Consider the following 14940-nt stretch of genomic DNA (forward strand, 5'->3'; position numbering starts at 1 on the left):
TATTTGGAAATGATGTTGATTCAAGGGAAGACACTTTACATATTTTTCAATCTTACTATATTATTAATGCATATGTAAAGCTACTGGATCCTAAATATAGAATGGACTCACATCAATATCAATGGGTTATAAATGCAAAAACAATCATTGAAGAAATACCAGAAAATGAAGATCAAGTTCAAATGCCAAAGTACAACTTGATTCCCATTGATGAATTGGATGCTTATAAAGATTCAATTGCAGAAATAGGTAATTTATTATTTTATTTTAAAATCTTTTTTTCATCAATAACTAATAATTTAAATGTTCTTAATCAGACCTCTTAGCAGTTGCCCTTCATATAAAACCCCCTAAAGAAATAACATTAACAAATGGACCAGCTACTCTTCAAGAAATCTATGTCATAGATCAAAGGTAAAAAATTATTTCCATCTTTAATCTTTTATAATTACTTTATAATTTTTATTTTATAAATTTTTTACTGATTTTCCTCATTTTTATGTCATAGCTTTAATCCAATCTCATTGACTATGTGGGGTCGTTTCGTTCAAGATGAATGCCAAAAAATTTCAGATATAATCGAAACAAAACCGATTATACTTGCAACAAAACAAAAAGTTCGCTCTTACAATGGTAATTTTAATAATTCAAATTCTTATTTACTGTTTTAAATTTTATATTTTTTAATTAATAATTATCTATGTTGATGAAACAGGCGTGTCTCTTTCATCTCAACCAACAAGTGCTTTTACAATCAATCCTGTTATTCCCGAGGCAAAACCACTGCAAAAATGGTAACTCATATTAGTTACAAAATTTCTCGTTCATACATCTCTACTATAAACATTCCAATCATAATTTTTTTTTTCTTTCTTAAGGGTTGCAATTAATGATTCAAGACTTGAAACTATAATTGCAAGATCATTAAAATATCCACCTGTACCTTTATCCTCGGTTGGCATTCGACAAATAACAAAAAATTGTGACGTTGCTGCATTGTTAAAAAGTTTACAACCAATGGAGGTAAATAACTTTTCTTAACATTATCTTTAAATTTATATTCCTTCTTATCATATAAATATTGTTTTTAATATTATATAGAAAGCAAAATTCTGGATCAAAGGAAAGATAAATATCATAAATTTGCAACAAATCTTCTTCTATATGTCATGCACCAATTGTAACAAAGGAACTGGCCATAAGCAAAATGAAAGCTTCCTTTGTTATCACTGCAAACATCAAAGTATTGCTGAACCACGGTACACATTCTTTACATTTCAACAATTTATAATTCATTTCAAAATTTTCTCATATATTAATTTTATCAATACTTACAAAAAACAATACTCTGACTCTTTATAGTTGTCGAGCATATGTTGAAGTTGACGATGGGACAGGAAAATTACCAGCTGTTATGTTCGGTGAATTTGCAGAAGAAGCATTGGGTCATTCAGCCATTGATTTCATGAATCATACTGGAGAGGTAACTTTTTTTATTTTTACTATATTTTCATTTTAAACAAAAAAATATTATTTCTCCTTTAAAATATATCTTTTATTATACCTAAAATAATTCAACTATATATAACAATAACAAATAATATTGTTTTAATACACAGGAACATTTACCATTTATAGAAAAAATGGCAGCAGAGTGTTCAGAAAATCAATGGATGATTCAAGTTGCTGTAGACCCAGAAGTGTTCAACCAACAAAGACACAAAAACTTCAATGTTATTTCAATCAGTCTTGTCCAATACGGCCCTGAGTTAGAATAACAGCAAAACAAAAAAACAAACTTATTTTGTTGTGTATATCTGTATAATATTTTTGCGGACAAATTCCTGTAAATTAACCAAACAATGCAACGAAGCAAACGTGCATCGCACGTTACGCCTTGACTAGTATTAAATAAATATACGAATTGATATGCAGAATAGCTTATAATTAAATTTTTTCATGATAATAAGAGATTTATAAAAAATATTAATTTTTTAAAAATTTCATACTAATAAAATATATAAAAAGTATATAAAAATAATTTTACATAAAAATTTTTAATTTTTAATAATTAACTTTATTTTTTTAAAATAATAATTATATAATACTTAGATACTTTACTACTATACGTCAGATTTCTCTTTCTTAATCATTGGAAGCTACCTTGATCTGATTCTTCTTAATTTCAGTAAAGTCTAAAAAAAAGAAATTATTAAAGCATGGTTACAACAACTTACAAGTCCAGGCCTTACTCGACTAGTCTTTGTGTTGCCTAATGCCCTACACTGAAATGGAATTACCGTGAGGGCAGCAAGGGCAAAGGCTGTTTCCTTCTTTGATGCTCCTGCGTTCTACTTTTGTGAAGTTGACAAACTACAAGAGGGAGTAAAAAACTAAAAACAAGAAAAAATAAATTTATTATTTATTTATTTATTTATTATTATTTTTTCAATTGAATTCAATGTATAATATGGAACTGTTGAGTAGAATAATACAATCGGACATACAAACACAAGCACGTGCCGAATTACAAAAAGTGGCCCAATATTCCATCTTCATGGTACTGTTGAAAATCAAAGGCGGCCTACTTTCCCACACCACTATATTTTTTAGCTGTGACACGAAAGAATTCAAAATATCAATGTGGCGTACCATCAGTGCATCACTTGTCCTATATTTTTTTTCTTTTTTGTCCTATTCTCTCCGTGTATTTTCCTTCCTCCATTTTCTCTCTCTCTTTCTCTTCCCTTTCCTTCATAACCGGCTCGTCTTTTGACCATCATAGACAGCCAACAGAAGACCACCATAATTGACCACACAAACCGTCATCTCAGACCATGACCGGCATAGGAAGGGGGCATGGGGAGGGGGAAGGGGAGGGAGAGGGAAAAAGGAAGGGGGGGGGGGGGAGATGGCGAGGTAGTCCTCGACCATTAGGTGATCCCCAACCACCATGGCCGGCGCGGGGAGGGGGCACGGGGAGAGAGCAAGGGGGGGCACGGGAGAGGGAGAGAAAAAAAGGGAGACAAAAAAATTAGGAGGGCAAGTAATACATTGGTAGTGTGCTATATCAGTGTATGAGATCTATTTGTGTCTAAAGTATTTTATTTTTTATTTTATTTAATCATTTTAAAATATTTTTAACCATTAAGAAAAAATAAAAAATATATATATTCACTAATAGTCATGACTATTAAGACAATATAAAAATAAAAAAATAAAAAAATATGAGTGCACGCATTTAGTAGGTATATTTAGTAGTCATACTATTATTTTCTTTTTAGGAAACTCTTTCTATTTTTTCACAAACATATATAATACTAATTATAATAATGATAATGGTGATGTTGGTGAAAATACACAATAATAAAATAAAAAATACAATAAAATTAAAATTAAGATGAAATTAATTTAGACTGAGACACGAAAATCTCTATCATTTTAAAGAGATTCATGCCCTTTACGGTATACAAAACCTTTTCAAATGAAACAGTGCACCAGAACTCCTATTGACTTGTCTCCTCCAGAATACAATAACTCAATTGATCATCGTATAACTCAAATTTACTCTGCACAAGAGGTTGAATCCAAAACTCCACTCAAACAACACCTCTTTTTAATCTAGAAAATATTCTTAAAATTATCTACACACTTTCTGTTATCTATCTCAAAAGAAAAAGACACCAAAATGAATACTTGAAACGAACGACAATAGGTAATCAAAATAATTAAAGAAGCCAACTTCCTTCTGAAAAACTACTTGGAGCTTATTTCTACGGCCTATGCATATCGATGCACTTCTCGTATAACCATTTTTTAAAACAATTTGTCTACATACAGTCGAATGGTGCAAACAATGGGGAGTTGGCTGACGTCATATCAGTCAAAAAAAAGAAAGAAAATAAAAGAAAAGAAAGAAATTAGAAAGAAAGCTAGCAGAGCTTTGTTACGTCTAGCTTTCACGGAAGTGGGTCTTCCTCTTCTTCTTCTTCTTTGTGTTCATGTTTGATTGTCTGGATCTTGCATGTGTGTTAGTTCTTCATCTTCGTCTCGTCTGATTTGGTTCGTTGTGCTAGGACCGTGTGTCGTCATTTTCGGGGGTTTTTCGTGTGGGTCTTTTCCGTTGGCAACTGCATCAGGCTTTGGTAAGATCTATTTATTTTTCCATGGTATATGTCACTTTGAAGCCTACCAGCAATCTCTAGTTTCTGAATAACCTTGTTTATGTCTGAGCATTGGAATGAAATGTGGTTGTCTTTTGGGTTTATTGTGCTAGCTTTTCTTTGTTGGGGCATTGTCCGACTCCAGCAAATGCATGCCAATGCCACTACAACATAATGGGCTTTTTGCGGCGGTTTTAATATTGTAGCAATTAAAATCGCCGTAAAAAGGTATTAATTTGCGACGTTTTTCATTTCGCCGCAGAATTCCATTGCAAAGTTGAGAAATGCAAATTCTAAATTCATTGTATAATCTTTTTACGGCGACTTAAAACCTATTGTGGCAGTTTTTTTCGTCGCAACAAATCATTGCATTTTGCGGCATTTTCAATTCATCTAAAAGAGAAAAATCGCCAAAATTCGCAACTTTTTATGGCAACAAAATGTTGCCGTAATAAATCCACCGGTAAAGGAGTCAGCTTAACAAATTTTACGGCGGGAATATAATTGCCGTAACCTTTTGCTGCGATTTTAGGACTTTTTGCGGCGATAATGTGTCGCCGCAAATAATAATAAAAAAAAATTTAATATCCCGTCCTTTCTTTTTTCCTCTCTCCCTCTGTCTTGCACTCTACTCCTCTCTCTCGCGCTTGGTTCGGCCTTCCCATTTCCAGAAAGTCCTAAACCGCAGAATTCCTCTCTCTCTCTCTCTCGCTCTACTCCTCTCTCTCTTGCTTTGTTCCCTTTCTCTATTTCCAGAAAGCCCAAACCCTAACCCTTGACCTCCTCTCCAGCTCGTCTCTTCATTTCCAAAGGGTGGAACCCTAGCGTAAATCTCCTAAAGGAGAGGGATAAACATAGGTAAACTTCCAAATTTTGGTTTTCATTTTTGGGGGTTTTGATTTTACACCAAATGGCAACCTAGGGTTGCTCTGAAAATTTTGTTTTCCTTCCAGCCGAGAGTCCTCTTCCATTCCTTCAGATCACACACTTCCATTTCCCTTGCTTTGATGCTTAAATCGCACCTTGGGAAGAAGAAGAACAAGTCAGGTAACACTCTTAGTTCCTAAAAACCTCTTGTGGTTGGATTTATGCTTAAGCAAACCATGGCATGCTATTTGGTTTTCTAAAAATATGCTGTTGGCCGACTGTGTGTAGTGACTTCCAAATTCGAGTTCTCATTTATTTTCCTCTGATGCTTGTTTAGTTGGGTGTGTAACTGAGTAGAGGAAATGTGGATAGAGCAAAAAATCGTGCAAGCATTGAGGAGGTGAAATGGAATTTTCTGCCCTGTTTTCATTTCAGATATGAAATGGAATTAAGTGCCCTGTTTTAACACTTCTCTTCAAGAATAATAGCCTAAGTATCACACTGTTAAAAGAAGCTACAACTCAACCTCTTTGCATTATGTGGACGATTTGGTGAGAGGGAATAACTGCAGTTTTTTTTTTGGTTTAAATTTCCTTTTGATAAGTAACTGCACTTTTTAATGACATAAAAGCTTAGTGGAAACTCTTAAGTCCATGTTCCTGGGTCCTTCTTTGGGTGGTATTTGATTTTATTTTGTTTTGAATTTTAATGTTTGTAGTTTATTTTAAAGGATATTGCACACATCCTATATATTCAGTATGTATATATATATTTCCTTATTTCTTATCAAAATTAAAGAAAATATGTGACTGTTGATAAAGAGCTGAGCAGAAGGTTTCTTGTAGAAAGAAGGTGAGTGCACCAACTTATAAATTTGGTGGTGAGTGCAGCATGAAATCAAGTCAGTTTGATAGTAGTGTTATTAGTTTCATGTTCACAAATAATGAGTATTAGCCAGCTTATAGCTTGCTTGCTAGCTACAAGTCCCAATTAATTAGATATATAGAGAACCCCAATAATTTTGAATTTCCAAACATTCTAGTTAGACTTGTCTCTCTCTACCAAACTGTTGGAGCTGCTGCTAGCTTACATGATGTAGCAATAATTTTTCTTTATTAAAATTATTGTAACTTCATAACAAAGCCATTGCATGCCTACCCGTATAACTAACCTATTCTTCTTCCATGGTTGCATGCCTACCCTTATAACTAACCTATCCTTCCAGAGAAATTTTTTTTTGCAACTTTACATGTACTTGGATTCATTGCAATTGATTCCATGCTCTTTTCTCTATCTTCATGGGCATCCTATGTTTTAGAGTAAAAATAGCAGAGTTTGTATAGTAGAAAGCTTAGTTTCTCCATGGTTAGACTATTATTAGAAACACACTGTCTGCATGACCAAAGTTAGGTTTGAATTTTGGCTTTTCGGTTTTACTTTATCTCCTTTTTTTAAGATTGATATTTGCCTCATTTTAACAATTGATAGATTTCAATAAATTTTGCTCACCTTTTCTTTGTAACAGTATTAGCAAGAATTTCTGTGCTGCCGAGAGTGAGTAGTTACCATAAGTTTTTGGTTATTTATGTCTTCTCTAATAATATTTCAATTATATTTACTCTTCTTTATTGTGAGTTGAGACTCATGTTACTAGTTATTTGTATTTCTATCTTCAAGCCATAGTAGTGAAAATCAATTTCCTTGACAATTTCCCTACTGCTAATAAACTTGGGTGTAACCTCTGGCCTCTGTGTTAGACATACTGATATTGATAACACTTGGACATAATATATATGTATGTTTGTGGTAAGTTGGTAACCTTGTATATGATGGTAGATATATATCTTTAGTAACCTTGTATTACTCCGGTTGCAAGTTAATATCTTTTGTTTAGTGCAATTTTTTTTTTTTTTTTTTTTGTAAAAAAACTTTTCCCGCGAGTAACATTCGCGGGAAATAATTTTTTACACATAGGTGACTATTTCCGGCGACTGTCATCTGTCAGAAATACAAATAATTTATTGAGTTTTTAAGCCTATTTCCGGCGATTACTTTTCGTCGGAAATAGTCCCAATTTTGCGGCAGTTACATTGCTGCGAAAATTTTGGCAAAAGTCACGCTCAAATTGCGGCAGTTCACCTACGGTTTGAAAATCGCGGTAAAATAAGATTTGCTGCGATTTTAAGACTTTTTGCTACGAAATTAGACTGCAGCAAATACTAACATTTGTTGTAGTGTGCCACGGTTGAACAATTAAGCTCCTTCAAAGTCAAAGGAAGAAGGGCATTTGATAGTACAAAGCCCAGGACATCCTTGTAGAACATAACGGAGTTGCTCACAGACTTGCAAACGAACGAAGGGAAGAAGATAAGCCTTACAAAGATGATGGTGGGAAAATGAAAATGAAAGTGGAAATGAAAGAAAATGCATTGTTTGTTATTTTGAATGAAACGAACCGTTTATTTTATCCACATAGACGACGACTGTGTAGCGGTTACCCCATCCGACTACAAGAAGAATTTTCGTTTTTAAAATCTACACGTTGGAATTTTCAGTAATATTGACTCTTGATTCCAAGCTTTTAATGCCGTAAACGTAAATATAAAATTAAAATTAAAAAAAAAAAACTGATTGAATTAACACCCAACCCAACGGCTTTATTTTCTTTATTGCCTTGAAAAATATTTAAACAAGATCAAATTGTAAAACAGATGCTGGAAATAAAACCCCTAAAGCACTAACCGTTCAGAACTTAAAAATTGCTTGGAAATCTGTAAAAGATGTTGTATGAGTTTTCTTCAAAATTCAAGAATAAAAAACGTTACGAATAAATGCCATTATTAAAAAAAATACCAACAAATGAATTATCTATCAATATCTATATATCCACATGATTGTCGTGTTAGAATATTACCATAATAATGATCACGCACTATTATTTTAGATCTGATTTTTGTTATATATATAAAGTAATTTTTACATATATTTTATGCATTTCATTAATGTTATTTTATATTAAAAAAATAATGTAATCAATTACACTAATGAAGTATATAAAAAATCAGTTCTTCTACGGGCAGAGACTTGGCGCAGGAATTGCACACGCCTACCACATCCACTATAAGTCAAGAAATAAAAAAAAACACGAATGAAATGAAAAACACAAAGTTACCTCTCTCGCCTCATCTTCTCACCTTTTTAGTCCGTTTCTATTAACTTTCTTGTTTTCCTAATTTTCTGTATCACAATCTTCGTAATTATCTTTTTAGATTCTAAACCCCCTTACTTACTTAACACGGTTTCTCATTTGTTTCTCGAGAAAATTTTTTTCTAGACCTCTTTTTTTTTTCTTTTGCCGCTTCTCTTTCCGGTTGTGCTCTTGCATTCTGTTTTGTCCTTCACTTTGGAGGTCTCTATTCCAACCCCGATCTACCATTCCTCTAGCTCCTGTTGCTAGATTTTTCCAAATTTTGGAGGTAATTTCTCATACAACCCATGGAGTTAAATACGAATGAAAGATCATATGCTTTTCTTTTTCTTTTGGTTTGGTTTTTCATTTATAATCATCTATATCACTGGCATAATGCTGAAGTTATTTAACGACTCAATATTTTATCGCTTCGTTGTTAATACTCTTGTGCATGCTCGTATATAATTCACAACAACGTCGATTCTCTGGACTCTGACTTCCAAGCAGTAAATTCTTTTTTTTTTTTTTAACCTGTTGGAGACTTGCTAGTTGCTACGTTTCCAAGTTCTAGTTTATTGAAGAACGGGAATGACGACGAGACAGGTAATGCTTGATTTGGTTTTGGATCTATTGAGCAAGCCAAAGACCGATACTTCTGGTTTGGAGGCTTGAAATGGGAAGGACATACAGGAAATACCATGAGAGAGGCTTAATTTTGCAAGAGATAAGTAGCACGAGATGTGATTTACAGTGAAAGAGCTTGACAAGGTAGTTTTACGGTGTGCCATTTTTCTTCGTTGTTTGAGTCCTCTCTTGTCATTTAATGGGTTTCTGAACGAAAATAGAGGAGGAAGATGAAGGAGGGGAACGGACACGCAAAACATGTGAAACCAGAACGCACCGCATCACTTTCTAGGTTGAAAAAAAAAAAATCAGCTTTTCGTGTGCAATCCCTGCGCAAACTCTCCTGCAACCATCATTTTTCCATAAAAAAAATACACAAAATTGACTAAACATAACATTTTTAATTCTATTTTTTATAAAAGGTTTACACAATATTTTATATTTAGATCTTTTCCATACATTACTCGGAAGAAATTCAAATCTGACGTCAGATAAAGTTCGGAAAAGAAGATGATTAGGAAGCAGTGCAAGAAAAGCAAGCACGACTATATTTGGTAATAATATTGCCGACTAACATTGTAATTTGTATGGTTACCGGTGATCTGATGATGGAGCTTAATTCTTCCAAATATACTTTGGTCGCTATATATTTTGAGTTCAATATAATAGGACCTCCCAGGCCACAACACTCTTTTTTCAAATTTTTAATATTTTTTTTAATTTTTTTTTTGAGTTTATTTTTCTTAAATTAATTCAATTTTTTTATTCATGATTCATATATTAAATATTTGATAAAAAAAATTAAAAAAGTGTGGTGTGTGGAGGTTGTGTAGATTTTTTTAAATAGGAATATTGTTATTTTATAAAAAAAAAAACTGTTGTTTATACAAAGTGAAGTGTTATAATTATAAAATAAAATCATAAAAATAAATTTATAAATTAAAGTGATTTGATATGATATGTTAAATTTAGTAAATATAAAAGTATAATTTAAAGTATTATATTAAATCACGTAAATTTATAAAATTATTTTTATAATTTTTATTTTTACTGAAACATTTTTCTTATAGAGAAATATATTAGAAAATAAAATAAACCCTATTTAATTCTATATAATTATCTTATCCTTAGACGACCAGTCATAATCACGAAACCCTATTGAATTCTAAATAAAGTATGTTATCCGCAGCTCAAAGAAGCTAAAAGGAAAAGAGTGAGCTAACTGCAGATCGGGCAACATGACCGGCAACGGCAGCCAAAACTCCGGCCGAGGAAATCCGACACCCCACCCGGCCCCTTCTTTTACCAAGCTCCCTCCAAGGCGAGGCTCGGTCATGCTGAATATGACCGTTGGTACTGGGGCGTCCGCCAAGCCCAGTACTTCGTCTGCTTCCTCAAGGCAAAATAATTAATGGGATTTCATTTCCGATTTTCTGATGATGATGATCAAGTTGCTTTGGGTTGTTTGTAAGGTTCTGGTACTGGTGATGTAATATTCGGTTATAGTATTTTATCTAAAGGTTGCTTCTGCTTAATTTCTATGAACTGCACCTATATATATTTGTGTGTGTGTGTGTGTTTGCTTTGTCTGTCTGATGATGCAGATTCATATTATGGTAACCCCAGCCTCGTGTGCTGAAAGAACAACTTCAGGTCATTACTCTCTGTGAGAGTCTCTCCCTTTTTCCCCCTTCTGTCCAGCTTTGAAATTCAGATCTACATTCATCGATCGACAATGGCCACGTCACGGCCATGTCCGTACGTCCAACCTTTAAACTGCCTTCTTCACGCTTCATTTTGCCTCATCGGACTCATGTATCGGTCTTTGTTAAATGTCTCTTTTACTTTGCATGGTCAGAACCCTAGATCTGATGTCCCTGCTGCAGGACATCAGGGACATCAGATCTAGGGTTCTGATGTCGTAGGTAGGCTGTAGCTGCAGTACGTATATACATCATCTTCATCATCAGAAGTTACTGATCTCGTATACGCCGCACACAAGTAAGTACAGATCATCTCCGATCCATGCTCTCTTCCCGGCCGGCGACCCCATTGTTGTAGCTGCACAAGTGCTCCCCAAAACATCATGATTTCTCAATACAAATTAAGCGTAAGGAGGAATTTAAATTAGTCATTTACAATTAAAATATAATAAAATATAAATTATTATATGAAATATTATTTTTAAAATTTTTAATAAATCTTTAAATAATTTTTTTTTTAATTTATATTGAATACTATAGCTTAAAATGAGAGTTCAATGTAAATTTAGCACTTCAATTTAGCAAGATCTTAAAAAATTATTTAAAATATAAATAATTTATTATATTAAATATTAAATTTAGTATTATGGGCTTTGCACACAATAAAAATAAAAAAGTTATTTAAAATTTTATATAATAAAGTGGTTTTTATTTATTTTTTTGAAAAAATTAAGAAAATAACACTTCATTTTTAATTTTAGGAACCTTACATAGAATGAAGGCATTAGACAATGGCCTAACTGGACTTACCATTAAGCCGGCTCTTATTTCCTGCAATCTTTCATGCTGTGGTCAATCGGTAGCTGTACGTAAGTGATGAAGAAGCCATATTTAGGTGCGCTAAACCTGGAAGTCGACGTTATTATTGATCATGATCCATTTTCGGCAGGTTGTAATTTTCATTTTTCAGTGCTATACATATTGCGGGGTAGTATTAATGGAACCCTAGTATCCATCCTGCTGTATGTTATCTTCAAGTTTTTATTAATAAAAATAGTTTGATATATGATATCTATCTTGATCAGAAACATGCTAGCTAGCTAGCTCTACCTTCATGATATTAATTAATCTACTAACCACAGGGACGAGAGCATGATCCCATGGATGGATAGGAGCTCTCTCTCTCTCTCTGCATCATTATTTTGCTGCTTTGTTTTAAGTTATAGTTCAGGTTTGATCATCTGGTTCCCTTCATCAAAAACTTTGTTTTTAATGACCTATGCAGCTTGCTAAAACTCTTCTCTTTCATCCCAAGCCTCTACCACACAGAGTTGGGGCTTTCAAACTTGTCTTCAACAACAAACTTATTCCTTCTCAACCAGATTCGTCTCATAACACAAACAATCTCCTTAATCTAATTTTTCTGCAAAGCATTTATCATATCTTTCCAAATACTGTAAAAGCTAACAGCTGCACAATTTCACTTCTGTAAACAACTAGATGAGTCTGCCCAAATATTCTGAGTAGCTGCACAACTCCATAATAGATGAATGATAGTTTCCTCAAGTTGCCCACAGACAGGACATAAATCATTAGCAGTAACTTCTCTTCTGAACAAATTACCCTTCGTGGGAAGTGCATCATCAAGAGCCCTCCACATAAAAACTTCTATTACATTTGAAATATTCATATCCCAAATGCTCTTCCAAGACTTAGAGCTATTAACATGAACTGATGACTCAACTCTGCAATCCCTCTTTGACTGATGGCTAGATAAAAAACTGATTTAACTGTAAAAAGATCAAACTTGGTAAGGCCCCAAATCAATTTATCTTCTTGTCCTCTCTTGCTAAGTGGGAGTTTCTTAACTATATCTGTCTCATCCTCATTCAACATATCATTTATTAAATCAACATTCCAGCTACGCTTATAATCAATCAAATTATTAACACATGCATCTTGATGCAGCAGTTTTATTGGAGATTGAATCATATGAGTGGTAGGAGAAAGTAACCACTTATAACTCCATATTTTTATTTTATCTTCCTTTCCAACTCTCCATCTCATCCCTTCCGTTATCAAAACACCCTATCCCCAAATACTCCTCCATATGTGTGATGGTCCATAACCCACCTTTGAGTTTAGATTAATATCTCCATGTTTATAATATTTCTCCTTCATAATCTTAGCAACCAAGGAATCAAGTTTTGTGAGCAATCTCCGGTATTGTTTAGTCAATATAGCCTGATTAAAGCTTTCAAGATCCCTAAAGTCTAACCCACCTTGACTCTTTGATAACCCTATCTTGCTCCATTTTTTCCACTGAATTCTTCTATCCCCACCAAAATTTTGCCATCATGTTTGATATTTCCTTAGGAAAAAGCTAGGGATCTTGCTCCAAGCTACCACTCAACTGTTTTTGTTTTTTGTTACTTAGTGATTAAGAAAATATTATTTAATAATATTGTAATTTTTTTATTTTTTTTAAAAATATTTAAAAGTGATGTGAAAAAAAAAAAAAATCTTTTCTGCCTAGCGGGAGCCCCCAATGATAGGTGTAGACCCACCCATTTCCTTACACAAGAGTGTTGGCAATTTAAAAACACTCATTGCATAAGTAGAGATTGCTTGTATAATTGATTTAATAAGAAAAATTCTACTAATTAGCAGACATGTCCCACACACCTACTTTTATTGTTTTTTACTTTTGTCCCTCAGCCAGTGTGTAGTAGGATAGACTGTTGAGTAGAATAATCCATTACGCAAATTAATATTGCCATGTTAAATGATATTTACAATCTACAAATTTCACACATTCTTTTTAAAAAATATATAAATTTGAAATTCACATAAATTATTTTTTTTAACACTAGACTCAACTTTTTTTTTAAAAGAAGTGGAGAGAACTTTCATACCCTAGGTCCTAAAAATGTATCTATCATTACTCTATTGCCAAATACTTCTTAAAGCCAACCGGTGGCCCTCGAGATCACACACTAATATATATATATATATATATATATATATATATATTTATATATACAAAATATAGGAGGCAATAAACATTGATCAATATATATATCCTCAATATTGGCGTGTTAGAATATCCATAATTATGATAGAGTATATTCATATATAATGTTCCAAGCGTATGTATGGTAATATGATTTATTTTATATCATATTTAATTTATTATATAATTATTGTGTATTTATTCTTTATCTGGACCCATTATGGACATATATGTATTCAATAACAACCTCAAATTATCTTTTTTTTTTTCCTCATTCTCTGTCGACTTCTTGATATTTATTTTCGATACCTTATTTTACTCATCAAACTTCATTACACTTAATGCATGCACACGTGGGTGAAGAGAAGAGGTTACAATTTGGACAGGTAGCGGTTGCTACCTAGCAACCACTTGATTTTGGCATCTTTCTGTCAAGAAAGAGGATAAGATCAGATCATAATGCACTTGACTAGTCATAATGCACGTACAACTGATATCAATTTTCTAAACCATAAGTGTCCCCTTTTGCTATAGGTTAAGGGTCCTAATTTACTTTAACAAAAAAAAAAAAATCGGTCACTTTTATAGTCAATAATACTATCGGACATACAAACACCAGCACATGCCCGAGTGCAGAAAGTGGCCCATTCTAGATTCATAATACTGTTGAAAATCAAAGGCTGCCTACTTTTCCATACCACTATTTTGTTTAAATTGTTAATGACACAAAGAAATTCTAAATACTGATGTGGTACATTATCATGTATCATATATTATGAATTTTTTTTCTCTCTTTTCCTCTCTTCTTCCTGTTCGTTTCTCATCCTCCCCTTTACCTCTCTCTTTCTCTCTACTTTCCCTCATTGTCGTTCGGATTCTGACTATCATAGACAACCAATGAAAGACCACCATAGACCACCACGCAAGCAGTTGGCTCAAACCATGGCTGGTGTGGGGAGAGGGCGGGGAAAAAGGGGGAGGGGGGGGAGACAGCAAGTACTCCCCGACCACCATGGCTGGCGTGGGGAGAGCACATGGGGAGAGGGCAAGGGGCGGGCATGGGGAGGAGGAGAAAAAAGAGAAACAAAAAAATTAGGAGATAAGTGGCACATTGGTAGTTTGCCACATCAGTGTATGTGATCCCTTTATATTTATAGTGCTTTCATTTTTATTTTATTTAATCATTTTTTAAATATCTTTAACCATTAATAAAAAAAATAAATTCACTAATGGTCATGACTATTAAGAAAATTAAAAAAAAAATGAGTGAGCACATTTAGTAAGCATATTTAGTAATCATACTATCATTTCTTTTATGGAAACTCTTTCTAATTTTTCACTAACATATATAATAATAATGATGATGATGATGTTGTTGAA

The 14940-nt window shown here is 33.2% G+C and overlaps 1 long non-coding RNA gene across 1 annotated transcript; it reads left to right on the top strand.

The window, feature by feature from the left end:
* Positions 1–9988: 9988 nt before the first annotated feature.
* LOC122307966 lies at positions 9989–11611 on the top strand. The gene is made up of 2 exons (XR_006241872.1): positions 9989–10954; positions 11309–11611. It is a non-coding gene; the product is annotated as an uncharacterized LOC122307966 (long non-coding RNA).
* The last annotated feature ends 3329 nt before the right edge of the window (positions 11612–14940 follow it).

The sequence above is a fragment of the Carya illinoinensis genome, chromosome 4, assembly GCF_018687715.1.
Source record: "Carya illinoinensis cultivar Pawnee chromosome 4, C.illinoinensisPawnee_v1, whole genome shotgun sequence".
NCBI lineage: Eukaryota > Viridiplantae > Streptophyta > Magnoliopsida > Fagales > Juglandaceae > Carya > Carya illinoinensis.